Source organism: Nicotiana sylvestris, chromosome 12 (assembly GCF_000393655.2).
Source record: "Nicotiana sylvestris chromosome 12, ASM39365v2, whole genome shotgun sequence".
In the NCBI taxonomy this organism is placed as follows: Eukaryota; Viridiplantae; Streptophyta; class Magnoliopsida; order Solanales; family Solanaceae; genus Nicotiana; species Nicotiana sylvestris.
Window position 1 is genome coordinate 112,282,997 of NC_091068.1, and position 14,856 is coordinate 112,297,852.

The following is a 14,856-nucleotide window of genomic DNA, read 5'->3' on the forward strand; positions in this document are numbered from 1 at the left end:
TCGTTTAGCTTATTTGAGTTGGTTAATTGAACATGGTGGGGTCAGTCAGTCTGATTAGTTGGTTTCTGATTGTTAGGTGATTAAATTTAGCTGGTTTCTGATTGTTAGGTGATTAATTTTAGTTGGTTCCTGATTGTTAGTTAATTGATTTAGTTAGTTTCAGATTGGGTTAGGGTATTGGGTTTAGTTATTAAGGACAAGGGTAGGGTTAGTGATTCTGAGAGGTTTTCAGGGGTAATCTGGGTAGGGAAAAGGGTAGTTCTGATAGGAATAGTAATATCAAGGTATAAAGAAGGGCAGTATGGGTAGGGGAATGCTTTAGGACCTTCTAGAATGGGTTTCAAGTGTAAATCTTAATAAGTACACTGCAGTTACTTGTTTAGCAAGATAAGAATAGAGGGACCAAAGTGAAAATAGAGAGGGACTAATTAGAAAATCAGAACTTAGTTTATTCTCTTTAGGGTTGCCTATAAAAGGGCATTAGATGCCTTGAAAAAGGGGTCTGCTCTATACTCTGCCTGGAGCCTTAAAAGCTTCAACTGAAGCTTTCATTTCTTTGGTGAGCATTTCAATTCTGAGGGTATTCAAAAATAAAAACACCCAAATGTGGAAATCTGAAACAGCTTCACAGTTTATCACTAATTCTGGGTTTCAGCTGTGAGGGCCAGGGAAGTGTTAAAAGTCTGTTAAGCTGATCTGTGGGAATTTGTTTATATTTCTGGTTTCAAAGCAATCTGCTTGTGTTCTGTGGTGTCTCATTGCTGGGTTTGTTGTTTGTTGCTGTTGAAAGTAGCTGATTCCTCTCCCTTTCCTCTATTTTCATTACAATTCTCAGGTACATTTCTTTGATTCTCATCTATGTAAGTTCAAGTTTGAAGTGGAGAACAATGAAGAATGCTACTGAATTCCATGGCCTTAGGAAACAATGTTGTTGATTACCATTTCATAATGTAGTTTGTTTAAATTGTCTAACTATTACTAATTGACTTAGTTAGTGTGGATTTGAGCCAATAACTGATTTGTATAATTGAGACTAGTGAATTGTCCAGCATGATTTTGATTGTTTTAATTAGCAAGTGGACATTTGGGTATTCAGGTTCATGTATATAGTTCAGGGTGGGGGTTATTTTAATTGAGCATTTCATGTTTATACAATTGTCATTTTCTGTCTGTTTAAGTTTCACGGTATGCTGAAATTAAATTTGCAAAATTTGTAGTTGATTTATAATCTATACGCAGAGTCGATTTTAAGTTTGGGCTGGTAGATCCCACGCTTAATAGCCTCATATTGGGCAAGTTTTGGGCCTGGCATTCTGGCAGGAAGTCCAAGAATTTAGTTAAGTCAAAAGGGGCCCAAGGATTCAATCCTTGGGCTGTGCGAATGCAAGCCAAGTTTTCGGGCTTGCTTTGTGTCTGACGCCAACTTGCTCTAAAGGGGCTGTGTCCGTAGCCTTGGCCTAGTTGGGCTTTGTGAGCTCAGGGCCCATTCGTTTGGTATTTCTGTCCGTATGTTCTACTTCAAATTCAACAAATTTTAGGCCCAATCAATTAGAGTCCCCAAGTAGTTAACAGCACAATTATCTCATTGCGTAGACTTGGAAAGGATGTTTAGTGAATTTTACTGCTTTTCCCAAAATAACAATACGTTAGAATCTTTAAGCACGCTCTTAATAAAATTACCTTCTTAAACTTGGGTGCGCATTGATGCGACCCAAATCCAAATCTCGATGAAGCCGGAATGTGTTGACAATCACGGGTGCATTGATTGCAACGTGGTTCGAAACACGTTTTCGCAACATCGTAATTCTTATAAAATAAATAATGATAGAAAAGAGGTTTACCAAATTGAGACGGGCCTTGCTACACAAAATAAATAATTGTGGGGCCCTTAGTACGTAATTATCGAAATAATTAGAATTTGGGATGGCCGTTTAGCGAACTTCACGGTTTTTCCCCAAAGTAACACTATGTTAGTATCTTTAGGTACGATTTGATTAAATAACTTTCTTAAAAATCGGGTGCGCATTGATGCGACTCAAATCCAAATCTCGACAAAATTAAAATGTGTTGATAACTACGGGTGCATTGATTGCGACGTGGTTCAAAACGTGTTTTCATGACGTCGCAATTCTTTAAAAATAATTATAATAAAAGCGGTTTATAAATAAAAGGCACATGAGTTAGCATGTATAAAATCAGATAAAATTAAATACAACAGGTAAGCGACCGTGCTAGAACCACGGAGCTCGGGAATGCCTAACACCTTCGCCCGGGTTAACAGAATTCCTTACTCGGATTTCTGGTTCGCGGACTGTTAACAGAGTCATAAATTTCCTCGGTTCGGGATTAAACCGGTGACTTGGGACACCATTAATCTCCCAAGTGGCGACTCTGAATAATTAATAATTAAATCCCGTTCTGATTGTCCTTTAAATGGAAAAACTCCTTTCGCACCCTTTCCGGGGGTATAAGTAGTGAAAAAGGAGGTGTGACACTCGTTATCAAACACATGTAATTACTGGATCACGCCAAAATGAAAGAAAGGTTTAGCTTTAACATACCTTAACTCTGTTGAGTCCTTAATACATTCCAAGAAATTTTACAAACAGCTCAACTCAATCTACCACAACATAAGGAGATTCAAAATCAGTGATGAGTAAAGGCTAAGTTCGCAACTTAAACTAGTAGCTCGTTTACATAAATTTGGGCAGCATCTCCCCTGTAACAAGGCCCTCCTCCAATACCATATACCAACAACACCAAGAACAAAACAATAACAACATATATGCATCATTTTTCAACCTTATCTCTATCACAATATATCACAAAACAACCCACACACCCTAGTCACTTCATACATAAAACGACAACAAAAGTAGTGTCAAACAACCTAAATATGTAACGACCATTGACCAGACCACCATTTAGTCATTATTTGGTGTTTCTCCACACCTTTTATCCTCCAAAACGCCATAAAACATCAGCAAAATAGACAGCCCAGAAGCAACACGAAACAGCCCACAAAATAGTCTAATACAAGTCAAATAACTTGAACTCACAGCTTCCGATCACCGTTTCGTGAGTTCAAACTATTAGGAAACGAATTTTTCAACATTCTTTGATATTTAAAGCTTAAAAATGGAAAGTAGAAATTTTCTTAACTATGAAATACCTTCAAAAACTCAAACTACAAAGAAAAAGAGAGGCGATATAGCGATACTTACTTCGTAGGGATCGTTCTAGTATTATCGCTTCTTGATTTCGTACCTTAGATGTTAATATTCTTGGAAACCCTTGTGGAGAGCTTGAGGATAAGCTTAGGGGTCTTATTCCAGTCGTGGTATGTAGAAAAGTGAAGAAAGATATGACATAAGGCCTATATATATCCATTTTTGAAAAATCAAAGAGGTGCTAGCTTGGCAACCTATTATTGGCTCTTCTTCAGATGCTTATATCTTTTTTTCCGGATGCCGTATGAATAAACGGTTAAGAGAGTTAGAAACTAAATTCCAAGACCTTAAATTTGGTATATAATATGTTCCAAAATAACCTCATATAACACATGAAATGTATTGCTCAAAAATCTTTAGTGACACACCTACTTGTCACCTATGCAGTCTGCGCAGTCTCGAAAAATTGCAAATATCTCTCTACTCCTATGTCATATTGATGAAAAATTTAATGCTTTAGAAAATAGACTCGTAGATATTAAATTTATTAGGTAGATCATCCCCTAATTACAAGTATATTGGGAGAAAATCTCGGTTACATTTAACCAAAATTTTAGCATATTTATGAATGTAACTTGTGATGATCTTTGCCAACTTTTGTTCCACAACTAACTTGACTTCAAAACATAACACACGATTATCATAAGACAAAAATAACTCATAACATAACCTCCTTATCATTTTGAGCTCCCTAGTTTCACCCCAAAAGTACATGTTATAACATTTCCAACTTGTCGAATTTTGACAAAACTTATTTTCTTCAATTGGTTTAGATTCTAAGCCTTCCAACTCTCTTGGTACTTGCAGTCCACGATCTTAAGTATTTGTAACCTCCAAGTTAACATGATTAACTTACTTTATGTACTTTCAAATATGATTGCATTTCAGAGCTTACATCAATTGACCTACGACTCACTCTCACATACGGAACTATGGGGTGTAACAACTTATCATCAACTGGTGAAGTTTTCGACACTAGAAGGGATAAAACATATAAGAGGAGACCAACTGGCAGTAAGGGATATGAACGATGTAACTATTTATAGTAGCAAGGATAGAGAATCCAACAAATAGTAATTACAGGAACCGATGCCTTCTCCCATCCCAATCGAAGATGACAAATATGGTTAGTCATCAAAATTATACCAAGTACCAAGATCCTTTCAGGTACCCGAGGAGACAGATGCGACCAAATCAACCGCGTAAGAGCTAGAGCAGGTGGCTCTGTTCGAGCATTTTTTGGTAAGAAAATTTTATTTAGGAACGGGGTTAAGTCTCGAATTCATGTTAGAACTTATAAATTTTCTTAAAGATAACGTTGTCTTCTTTGCGTGGTTGCACTCAAATATGACAGGTATTCCATTGGAGGTAATAGTCCACAAGATAATTCTGGATCCAAACTTCTCACCGGTAAGGCAAAAGAAACTCCCGATAGCAGAGGTCAGAAACAAGTTTGTTAAAGAAGAGGTAACCCCACTACTCAATATCGGTTCAATCCGCAGAGGTAAAGTATCTAGATTGGCTAGCTAACATATTAGTAGTGCCTAAAAAGAATAGCAAATTTAGGATGTGAGTAGACTATAAGGATTTGAATAAGGGGTGCCCAAAGACATTGATCAAATGATTGATGTTACGATCGGACACGAGTTAATAAGTTTTGTTGATGCTTATTCCGGGTATAATCAAATTAGGATGAACCCGAAAGATCAAGAAAAAATTCTTTCATCACTAGCGTCGACACATATTTCTATAATGTGATACCTTTTGGGCTTAAAAACACCAGAGCCACTTATTAGGGGCTCGTTAATAAGATGTTTGAAAAGTAGATAGGTAAAATGATGGAAGTATATATTGATGACATGTTAGTTATGTCTTTAAATGTACGATATTCTGAAACATCTCCAAGAGATTTTCAACATTCTAAGAAGTATAACATGAAACATAACCCGGATAAGTATGCCTTCGGGGTTGACTCCGGTAAATTCTTGGGGTTTTTGGTCTCACAAAGCGGGATCGAGGTAAATCCTGACAAAACCAAAGCCATCGAGGACCAGTTAATAAGTGTGAAAGATGTGCATAGGCTAATTAGTAGGTTAGCAGCTCTAAATTGATTCATCTCGAGATCTTTGAAAAAATGGTACCACTTTTTTTCACTTTTGAAAAAGAAGAACGACTTTGTATGGACTCAGAAATGCCAACCGGCACCGAAGGAACAAAAAAGGTACCTATCCAGCCCTCAGTTATTGTCAAAACTGGGGGAAGGCGAACAACTGCTAATATTTAGCTGTCTCAAAAGTAGTGATAAGTGTCGTTTTGATTCGAGAAGAAGAAGGTACATAATTTCATGTTTATTATGTTAGTAAAATATTATCAGGTGCAGAGACACGTTATCTGCACCTTGAAAAGCTGGCCTTAGCTCTCGTAGTTTCCTCTCGAAAGATTAGGCCTTACTTTCAATGTCACCCAATAGACGTTGTGACAGCCTTTCCCCTAAGGAATGTCCTTCATAAGCCTGAGTTATCAGGCTGTTTGGTTAAATGGGCAGTCGAAGTTAGCGAGCTACATTGAGAAAAACCCAGGACTGCAATCAAGTCACAAGTTTTGGCCGATTTCAGTCAGGGATTAATGTCTTTGGCTGTTTAGGAAGTCGTGCTGGTATCAAGAGTTTGGACCTTGGTTACTGATGGAGCCTCCAACGTAAAATGGTCTGGACTCGGGGTAGTTCTAATCACTCCCTCGGGAGAAACCCTAAGACATGCCATTAGAACTATATCGTTAACTAACAATGAATCCGAGTATAAGGCTTTTGTTGTAAATCTTGAACTAGATCGGGGACTAGGCTCTGTTGTTATCAAAATAAAGTGCTACTCCCAGCTGGTGGTAAACCAAGTATACGGAATTTTTGATGCAAAGGAGGAACGACTCCCAGCTGGTGGTAAACCAAGTATACAGAATTTTCTATGCAAAGGAGGAACGCATGCAACAATACTTGAACACATTATTTGCACTATTTAGAGAATGGTCAGTCGTCCACATTCTGAAGGAGGAAAACGTGAAGGCAGATTTATTGGCTAATTTGGGGTCATCCACAGAGATAAAAGGATCTGATTACAGTACGGTTGTCCAATTGATGCATTCAGTGTTGAATGTGGACGACTACTACAAGGTAAATTCAACCAACTTAATCTAGGATTGGAAGAATGAGTTCATTGAGTATCCCATGCATGTTAAATTGCTGAAGGACCCAAAGGCATATGAGGCACTCCGAACCAAAGCAGCTCGCTACTGCCTCGTTGATGGATAATTATACATGACATCTTTCCAAGGACTATTGGCTCGGTATCTAGGGGCCTCAGAGGCGAACTACGTGATGAAAGATTTACATAAATGAGTCTGTAGAAACCACTCTAGGGTAGACTCATTAGTTCGCAGTTAGTTAAGACTGCTATTATTAACCCCAGATGGAACATGACCCAAAAACATTCGTACAAAAGTGTGACAAATGTCAATGTCATTCACAATTAGTGCATCAACCAGCAAAACTTTTGTATTCAGTGGTGTCCCCGTTGCCATTCATGAAATGAGGGATGGACATAGTTGGTCCCTTATTACCGGGGCTCGAGAAGGTAAGATACCTTTTAGTTTTAACTGAGTATTTCACTAAATGGATTAAAGCATGTTCTTACCAAAAAATCGGAGAATGAGAAGTGGTTGATTTTATATGGGACCACTAAATTTGCCTATTCGGTATGCCAAAGGAGATTGATTATGACAACGGGCCACAATTCGTGAGTTCTAAAGTCACAAAATTTTTAGAAGGTTTAAAGATCAAGCGAATTTTGTCTTTACCATACCATCCAAGTTCTAATGGACATGCAGAGTCAACCAATAAGATAATTATCTAAAACCTAAAAAAGAAGTTAAAAGGCGCTAAGGGAAAGCGGCCAGATGAGCTATCGGGTGTGTTGTGGGCATATCGGACCACGACAAAGTCGAGCAGGGGTGAAACCCATTTTTTGCTCATATATGATTATGAGGCTTTGATACTGGTGGAAGTAGGGAAACTGACCTTGAGGTTTTCCTGAGCAAACAAAGAAGCAAACAATGAAGTGTTGCTGGTGAAGCTAGATTTGCTTGAAGAATGCCAAGATCTAGCATATGTGAGGATTGTAGCACAAAAGCAAAGGATGAGAATGTATTACAATCGCAGGGCAAATCACTGGTATTTCAAAGTTGGGGATCTGGTTCTAAGGAACATTACTTAAAGCACTCAAGAAGTCAACACTGGGATGCTGGGACCAAGATAGGAATGACCTTACAGGGATTCAGCTATAACCGGTAAAGGCTCATACGAATTGGAAAATAAAGACGGAGTTAAATTGCCTAGCAATTGGAATGTGACTCACTTCAAAAGGTATTATTGCTGAAGATCCTTATTGGTACTGAAAGTATGTGCTGCACTCTTTTTCCTTTCGACTAGTTTTTGTCCCAATTGGGTTTTTATGACAAGGTTTTTAACGAGGCAGCGACGTAAAGCATACTATGAATGAAGGATCATCGTCAAAGGCAAGACCTTCAATATCTAGGCAATTAGTTCTGGTACCGATGGGATCGACGACCATGAGCTCGTGTGGCAAACAACTTGTGGATGGTTAAATAATCTTTGGTTCGATGGCAAATCTCGCCTCCCATAACTCAAACAGATTATTTAACCATTCACAAGTTGTCTCCACCAATGAAGCAGCAGTATAAAGTATAAAATGAAAGGAAAGGCCTTCGATGACTGCAAGACTTCCACTGTTCGAATTCTCATACTTAGCATTCGAACACTAAGGGGAGGAGAATAATACATGATAAGGCACCAAGAGTGCCACCAAAATCGAGGACTGATAGAATCGAGATTAATGTCTGATCGGGACTAGGGACTGTATGACCAGCTCCGTTGAAATAAGTTGTACAAGTTAGCCACATGTATTGGAAACTTTATTTACTTACGCAAATGAATGTTTATTTAAGTATACTTTTGAATATAGAAGCAATAAATCAAAGTACTTTTGTTTTTATCTTATTTCTTGTCCGAGTGATTAGTTAATTTATTTTATCATTTGAGAGTTAACAAAAATTTCAAATCATTGTGCCATAATGAACATGAGATGTCCTCTTTAAGAACACCGTAAACATATTGTTATGAAACCCTCATAGTAAATGGTAGATTTTAGAAGTGTTTATTCCCGAAATCAAAAGCAATTGGATGCAAAAATATCCCCGAAGCTTTATTAATTAAACAAAAAAAATATATTTTTGCACAATACTTAAGTAATAAGTTCTTTAATTAAAGTACCAAACTTAGTAAAAGTCTTAGCATAATTACAAAAGATAAAAGAAAAAAAATTATATACATTATTCTTCGCCGCTAGAACTTGAAATGAGAGAAGGGTCTTCATTTCCCCCGGTTGAAGAAGGCTGTTCCGCTGTCGGTTTCGGGGTCTTCATCTTTTTTGATCTCCCCTTCAGTTCTCGAATACTCAGAACTAGTATACGAGGATTCAGATGTAGCACGCCAAGAAGGAAGGTTCTCACGATTAGTTAACTCCAGTTCCCGGGCTTTGGCAATACAGTCATCAATGTTGACAATACCTGGCCTCCTCCAAAGTCTTCCTCTTCATATGATACATGTCATAGGTTTTCTCGAAGACAAGGAACTCTTCTTGGTCTTGGGGTTTTGCTTGAAGCTTATCAATTTTGGCTTGGAGATCTTAGTTTTCAGCCTTAATTACGCTGATTTTTGGATCAAGCTCAACATTGGTGGTTGAGTAAAGTCGATTTTTCTCCATGACTATCTTAAGTCACTTTTCCATTTTCGCCCTCTTCTCCTCGGCAACATTGACCTCCTCAGTTTTGGCACTCAAGCTAGCCTCCAAGTTATTAACTTGTTTCATAAAGGATGACTCGCGTTCAACGACAGTAGTCACAGTATCGTGAAGCTCAACCCATTTAGCCTCTGCTTCTTTAAGGTTCTCATGCAGCTGGATGACTTCTTCGTTGTGAGCCATCCTATCTTTCTCGGACTGCTGCAATCGGGCCACGAGCTCATCCATTTGAGCGACTTTGGCCTCCAACACCGGGAGGCGCTCAACGAGCTGATTCCTCTCAGCCAAAAGTTAATCTCGTTCTAAAGAAAGTCCTTACTTGTCTCGAATGAACCTTTTCAGGCCCTCATAGGAAAGAAGGTTGGCCTGAAAAAGGGGATAAACCCAAGAATATTACTTCAAAATGTAAATTGAAAGAATATAGAAAAAGTGCGATTGTTACCTGCACCGAGCAATGCATGTTGTTGTGTAACGACTAGCCGGTCGTTTTGAGTGTTATAGTCCCATTCTCCCATTTATTGATTATCATGTGTTCATTTGTTATTATGTGACTTTCCGGGGTGGTTGGTATAGTTTCATGGATGTTTCAGAATGAGTTGGGACACGTAGTCCCAAGGTTGGAGGCCTAAGTTGGAAGAGTTGACCGGATATTGAGTTATGTGTAAATGGATATGGAATGGAGTTTTGATGCTTCCGATAGCTCCGTATGATAATTTTGGACTTACGAGTGTGTCCGAATGTTTATTTGAAGGTACGTAGATGATTTTAGCTTTGAATTGGCGAAAGTTGGAAAAGTTAAAGTTTGAAGAGTTGAGAAGTTTGACCGAGAGTTGACTTTGTGGTTACCGAGCTCAGATTTGGTTCCAAAATTCGGAATAGGTCCGTTGTCTCATTTATGACTTGTGTGCAAAATTTGAGGGCAATCAGAGTTGGTTTGATAGGTTTCGATATTGATTGTAATAGTTCAAAATTCATTAATTTCAATAGGCTTGAATTGGGGCACGATTCGTGTTTTGATGTTGTTTGATGTGATTTGAGGTTTCGACTAAGTTAGTATCATGTCTTAGGACTTGTTGGTATGTTTGAATGGGGTCCCGGAGGCCTCGGGTGAGATTCAGATTGAAAATGGATTGAAATTTGGACTTAGAGGGATGCTGTTATTACTGAAGTCTGGTGTCATCGCACCTGCGGAGGGAGTGGCCGAAGGGGCGGTGAGTCGTCACAGGTGCGAGATTTGTGGGGGAGACCTGGGAGCGCATGTGCAAGGAATATTCCGCACCTGCGAGGTCGAAAATGTGGAGGATAGGTCGCAGAAGCGTAATTGGACAAGATGACATGGGGGCACAGAAGCAGACTTGGTCCGCAGGTGCGTGAGCGCAAAAGCGCTTTTGCGTGCAAAAGCGGAAGCGAAGGTGCGCTATTTGGACTGCAGAAGCAAATACTATTCGTTTGAGTTGAATCCACATATGCGATAGATTTTCCGCAGGTGGGGAGCTGCAAAAACGGTTGTTGGTATACAAAAGCAAAAATCGCTGGACAGAAATAGATAGTTCGAGGGTTTTTCGTTTATTCTTCATCTTTTGACCTAGACAACTCGATTTGTGACGATATTTTGAGGGATTTTCAAGGAAATCATCAAGATAAGTGATTCTAACTTGGATTTGACTATTATACATGAATCCATCGTTATTTTTGTCATTTAATTAGTGATTTGAGTTGAAAAATGTGGGGGAAAATTATGAAACTTCATAGATCGAATTTTGAGGTTTGAAGGTGATTTGAGGTCAGATTTGAATAATTTTAGTATGTTGGACTCACCATTAAATGGATGTTCAGATTTTGTAAATTTTGTTGGATTCCGAGATGTGGGCCCCGGGTTGACTTTTGGGTTGACTTTTTTACTTTGGTTAAAGATCTTAGCTTTATCCTTTGGAATTGATTCCTATAGCTTTTATTGATAGTATTACTTTATTTTTTGCTAGATTCGAGCCTTCCGGAGGTCGATACACGTGGGAAGGGCTTGCTAGCGGAGTAATTTAATTTGTTTCTGGTAAGTATCTTATCTAAAATCGGTTAAAGCACTAGTTGCCTAAATTGTTCTTATAGCTACGTACTATTGGGTGCGCACATGCGTGGGGATGAACCCATGTGCAGGAACCGGGACTATTTATTCATGCTCGGGTTGTGCTCGGGCTCTTATAAGCCTATAATTTGACTGTTAAACCTTACTATGATTCTTCGCACATTTGTGACATTGTTGTGAACTATTTGATCCATGTTTGAGGATACATAGGGGCTTAGTCCAAGATAAATGTTATTCTTGAATAAAATTGCCGGTTTGAGTTATATTGGTACACTTGCACATGCCTACACTTTAGCATGTTTTTTATACCAGTTCAGGAGCATGCGATTTGAAATTCACTCGTTTCATACATGTATACTTGTTTATTTGCCTCTATGTGATATGATTGGACTGGGCGCGTGTGACCATGCCAGACGAATCGTGTTGCTGTACCTGTGACCACACCAGACAGATTGTGTTGTTGTGCCTATGATCATACCGGGTGGATTGTGTTGTTGGCATGTGAGTTATCCGTGCGGGTTCTATTACTAGCATGTGAGTTGTCCGTGCAGCGTGTGGATACGGATCCATCCTCTTAGGGTCACCTCTCATATTTCTCTCCTGATAGTGTACACGCGGATATTGGGAATACTGATAAGTGGTTTGGAACAGATAAGGAAAAGTGAGGAAATTTGGCCAGTGTTTTGTTGGATTTTGCATTTCATCTTTACTTGCAATTTTTTTGATCATTTATCCGTTTTAACTGCATATCACCTCTATATTCTAAGATATTGTCTGAGCAGAGTATTTGAGAAATTGTACATATACATACACAGACGTTTTCTTACTAAACTTGATGATTTGATTTCAATATTGATTTGTACTGTTTTAAAGGATAAAACTACATAGGTGATAATCTCTTACCTTGCCGTGCTTATTTACGATACTTATTGAGTACATTGAGTCGGTCGTACACATACTACACTCTGCACTTAATTGTGCAGATCCAGGTGTGGGGACCTGTTATCAGCAGTAGGTTGCTCGTTGGACTATTTGCTAGAGGCGAGGTAGAGTTGCATCCTTGGTCATAGTTTGACTTGTCTTTTCCTTTCATTTTGTTGTTATAGTTTAGACAGTGTATTTATTGTTCAGTTTCAGACTTGTATTCCATTGTCGAAGCTCATGACTCCATCGTAACAGGGATGTTAGAAAGGCGAAAGGAAGAAGGGTATCTACGGACATGCCAGAACCCATCGCCTTTTGTATTTGGAGGTGGTTTGTCTTCTTAGAGATCAGATGTCATACTAAGGTGAAGAGGTATGATGGTGTTTACGGTTGGAGGTTCAGATTTGACATCGACCTCTTTTTTTTTCTTTGGACCTCCACCAAAGAAAACACCAGAATTTTCGGAGAGAGCGGTACGAGAAGACATGATGATAAGAAATCCGTGAAGAAGTTTTTACGGAAAAGGTTGAGTGTTACAGAAAAGTTGTAAGAAGATTCAAAGAAGAAGAAGAAGGAGTTGTGAAAATAATAAAAGTAAAGAAGTAAAAATGATGAGTAGTGGAGAAGTTACAGGCGGAAAAATTCGTGCTCATGATTACCTCAAAAACCGGCAAAATACTTACTAAATCACGGAGCAATACGTGTTGGGGTTATTAAATGCGAGAAGATGTGTGTTCTTTCAAGTTTCATAGATCGTTTAGGAAATCTCCCGCCAAGAAAAGAATCCTTATCTACTTCCCGGTAACACTGAATTGCGCCACCGAAAAGTAGGGGGATTATCTGTATGGGATAAAATTAGTTGATGACAGTTGGCCAAATGGTGAGGTAGCACGTGGAAATGAAAGCGGATGGAAAATGAACCAACACATAGCTGACACCGGGTGCTTGCGTGCAACACGTGCAGGATGGATCCCGAGGGAATACAAGCTAACAATTAAGATTCGAAGGTTTGATATCGGATAGCATTTAATGAGCAGCCATTACAGGGAATATCAACATTCAAAGCCAGATGTTATGCGTCCATCAATGATAATTTTATTCTAATTCAAGAGGAGCTTGATTTAAGGATCTTGTCTCCCTCATTAAGGCTATAATAAAAGGATTATTATCCACTGTAGGCATGAAATACTATGCACACATAAAATTATACCATATTATGCTCAATCTCGATACTTGAATATTGCATACATTCTTGTCACCGGAAAGGCTAAAGTTCTTAGTTAGGCTTGTTGTTTTCTTTAATTTCATTTGATAATCTTATCAATATTTCCATTTATTTATTGTTTTTGAGTCAAATCAATTCGTTTGTCTATAAACCACGCTATAAATTTAATTGTACCATTTTGCGGGTAAACACACGTTTATTCCCAAACATCAAATTTATTTAATTAATTTATTCAGTCCCAAAGTATGAGTTTCATTTCGACAAGCGCTTTCCTATTTTATCAACGGCATAATTAAGAGTTATGTTCCAGTCTCACATGAGAATTCAAGTGATATCTGTAGCTAACTAATAAGATAAACTTTCTTCTTATGAAAATCAGTTTTATTAATGCGTATTATTTATTCAGGTTAGTAATTGATTGTTTTACATTAACAATGAAAGTTCATTCGTAAATCTAAAGTTATTGATTTGTATTTTTAGGGATAATGGACATATGTGAGTTAAACTTGCCTAACATGAAAACAAATAAGTGAAACCAAAAAAGAGAGCAAAATACAAAATTATTCGATCGGCCAAAACTAATTGGATTCGCTAGCTAATAAGTATGTAAAATATGTATATTGTTTTTCTATATAAGACACATATATACGAAAAAATATATATTTTGTCGATTATTATTTTTGGGAGCATCGAAAATACACATAAAAATTTGTACGTTCACTCTTGTGCCTAAAAAGCCATGTTAAACCTCAATATGCACCACTTTTTCAATTGGTACTTCATCGTGAAATCATACAACACAATCGCATGAGATCTAAAGTTATTACCTTTCTAGCAGATAAAAGTGTATTTCAATAGAAATAATTTTCCTAACTACAGATTTATAACAAAACGTTTTCTAATTGCGTTCAATATGGTCATAAACTTCCATTGATCATTGTGTACTTTCAACCAAATGATATGTGCCCACCAAGAGCTCAAAATTTCCAAAGACCAGTGGTGCACAGTTTAAAACTCCGTAGAAAATGAACCAACCGTTCTATCTTTCTCCGTTTAAATATCCGACTTTTGTTTGCATCAAGATTAGAACACAGGACACGCGTGCGCTGCATTCTTACATATAGACCAAAGCCCTAAGGCCCATAGTCATCAAACTATATTTAATGTTAACCTAATTTAATTTTAGGGCAATTGGGTGCTCTCCGTTGAATTTGGGGGAACAATAACTCGAGCAACAAATGTTTACACATGCTTTGTCTTGCACATGATTTGGGATGAACTGCTTTAAACGGATATCAAGATCGCTAGTTCAGCTACGTACAAGTGAAGGAAAAAGAAAAGGTTTCTTTCTTTTCAATTTATATTTTCAGAAGGCATGGATCAACTAATGTTTAAGTCTAGCAGAAAAGAAATTAACTAGTCAAAAACAGAACTAAGATTGGTGTGCAATATTTTCGTGTCCGCTTTGAAAGTTATAAAAGGATTATCAGCAACATATAGCTCGGGCAATAGAAGGAAGATATC